Genomic DNA, 3,282 nt, shown 5'->3' on the forward strand with positions numbered 1-3,282 from the left:
ATCAAGCAGCAAAAGATGAACCTCCAGGTTCATCCTCCATGGATACAGGAGATGGGGAAAGACAAGTCCCTCCAGACGGTGGTCATACTATAATACAAAACATCACCAACAATACCTACAAAGATCATTCGTGAAAAGAATATCAAGCTTCCAAAAGGACAAGCTCCTACAGGAAGATATGGAGAAAGAAGTTCTCAGAAGTATATTCCTACATAACCCAAATGGGGACAGTCAGTGTCCGAAAGAGGGGTTTATCTGGATTTAGATCAGGTAGGAGACAAAAGAAAGGCAATAGACAACTGGGTTGCTAGTTTAAAGCTAACTTAGGCTCTAGTGTTATCTAAATATGCATATGAGGAAGCTCATGCTTATTATGAGTCTACCTTAATTGGAATAGTCCAGAAATGGTACCAGTCCTTCAAGAGAAGTTCTCAAAGGACTGATTGGGCAGCAAAAATGGCTCAGACTAACAGTCCTTTAGATTTTGCAGTGCCTATCTACGCACAATTATGTGGAGATATCATTGGACATAGTGAACAATCTAAAGAAAGAGCTAAAGCAAATATTCAAAAATTGAGTATTTGTAAGATGAGGTATTTTGAGGAATACACCAATGAGTTCCAGAATTACTACTGCACTATTGGAGACATTGAAAATAATGATCTCATCAGAACATATTACAGAAAATTGCAAGAACCCTGGAATGATGCAGTGGCACAGTCATTAGAAGAAAACCCTTTTCAGTATTTTACTGTAGGAGGAATTGCAGAAAGAGTTAGGGATCTCCTAAGAAGGCAATGTACAGAGAATAGAAAATCCAAAACCGCTAAGAAACAACTCAGAGGAGTTGAAAACATGTGTCCAAAGATTTTGGATACCCCGACACAATGGGGATGTCATATTTCTGAAAAGAAATTTAGGAAGAAATTCTCTGGTAGAAAGCAAAACAAAAAATTCGCTTCTAAAAAGAAGTATAAGTTCAGAAAAAGCTCTGAATATCAAAAAAGACAATCTTCTCAAACTTCTCCTAGGAAGAAATTTTTCAGAAGAAAAAAGAAAACAGGTTCTTCTTCTAGAGAAGTAAAAAAGTGCAGATGTTGGCTCTGCAAGGCAGAAGGACATTATGCAAATGAATGTCCGAAAAAAGATAAAAGGACTTTTAAAGTCTTATTTGCTCAATATGAGGAAGCAATACATTATGCTAATCTAAAAGGCTTTGAAGTGACTTATTCTGATGAAGAGAATGAATCAGTATATTCTCTTGAGTACCCATCAGATAGTGAAACAGAGAGTTTTTCAGAAAGTTCTGAGGAAGAAGAGGATATAGGATATCGGTCTATATTCTTATTACAAATACAAAATTGGAAGGAGGAAAATACTGATATCATTAGTACCTTTCACCCTAATCCAGGAAGATTTGTATGTGATTATTGCGGATGCGCTGATGATAATACAATTCCCATGTACTGTGAATGTACAGGAGAAACTTATCATCGCGAATGCTTTATTGCAGAACTCAGAAGAAAAACCAAGGCTAAGGATGCTCATACCTTAGTAGAAGAGGAATATAATATATTCCAGAAGAAGGAACAAAGAGAGAATCTGCAGCTCGAAGAGGATATAAAAACGATGAAGTTTGTAACTTCATTAAGTCAGAATAAGGAAATCAAGGATTCTCTTGATTCTCTTAATTCCGAAAGTTCTAATCCAATATTGGGTTTAGCGGATGATAATCTTCTAGATTCCACCCCTGCAGAAAGAAGGGTCAATCCTTTCACAGGATTACTTGATAATTCAAAAGCACAAGAACAAGCAATACCAGTCCAGACGATCATATATAGTAATTATATTACTATAGGACTGAAGTTTCCCAACTACAAGAAGTATCATCTACATGCATTTGTAGATACTGGTTCTGGGTACAGTCTTGCTAAAAGATATGCAATCCCTGACGAGTATTGGGAAAAATCCTCCAAAACGGTTACTGGAGTTGCAATGGAAGAAAACAAGATAGTCATGGATACTATGGCTAGAAATGTAAAAGTTTCTTTAGGAGGAGGCACTTTTACCATCAAGATCCTTTGGCAATGTGAAGGCCAAACTGCTGATTTGTTGATAGGAAATGACTTTCTTCTTCAACAAACAGTAATTCAAACCCCAGACAGGATTGGGTTTGAGAAAAATAGAAAATTCTATTGGGAATCCCGATTAACCGACGCAGTGTGCGTTACAAGTAAAGGGTTTACCAACCAATATCAGACGTCGCTAGCGAAGAGTGGTGATTATACACCAATTTTGACACGACCCACCCCGAATTTCACCCTGAAACCCAGAGTAAGTCGTGCGGGGACCACCTCCAAGGAAAATTTACTGAAAAGATTAAGAAAATCTCCCTTGCAGATGGACAACCCTAACTCGAAAATTTCATATTACACTCTTAATTTAACACTTCTGAACATCACATAATATACAAAAATTCTAAAGTATTCAGAGCTACTAAACACAAGCGGAAGCAAGAAAACACGAGTAGGTTGAACAGGTAACCTACTGGCGAAAACTGGCAGAAATGCGGGTGACTATGCCTCGTCTCCTACTAGATCCAACCCGAACTCTGTAGACTGGGCAATTTAAAACGAATGGCCCAGGGGAAAACATTTAATAACGTTAGAGTGAGTGGACAAAAATAAAATAATAAATAAAATATTTATGTTTCCCCAAATTAATTTCTAAGGAAAAATCGGATGCATGCCGCAAGCGATAAAACTTTTATCCCATAAAATATCGAGCCTCTCAGACTCTATAATATATGTATGTATTTACACTCGTCCATACTCCCTATATAAATTCATGGGTCTATATAGGGCTACTACGCTCGCGTCCAACGCTCACGTCACGCCTTAATGCGGTGCTACACTACACCATCAAGGTGGACAGACGGGTGTATAAATATGTGTCCATACCCCCTATCTCAATTAAACACTCAAATAGGGCTACTACGCTTACGTCCAACGCTCACGTCACACCATAATGCGGCTATATGCTACGCCATTAAGGTGGACAGACACATATGGCTAGCTAGCATTTCCTATACATACTCTCTCATAATTACATATTTATATTCACCGAAAATCCCATTTTCGGTAACTCTCTAAGAGAAATAAAAGCGTCAAAATTAATTGACGTCAAATACTCCAACAAAAGGAAATGTTCAATCATGAACCATAGCATGCATATTATTTCAAATAAAAGTACCACTCACAAATTAAGGCCTAAGCCTGATGT

Source organism: Fragaria vesca, linkage group LG4 (assembly GCF_000184155.1).
Source record: "Fragaria vesca subsp. vesca linkage group LG4, FraVesHawaii_1.0, whole genome shotgun sequence".
Taxonomy (NCBI): Eukaryota; Viridiplantae; Streptophyta; class Magnoliopsida; order Rosales; family Rosaceae; genus Fragaria; species Fragaria vesca.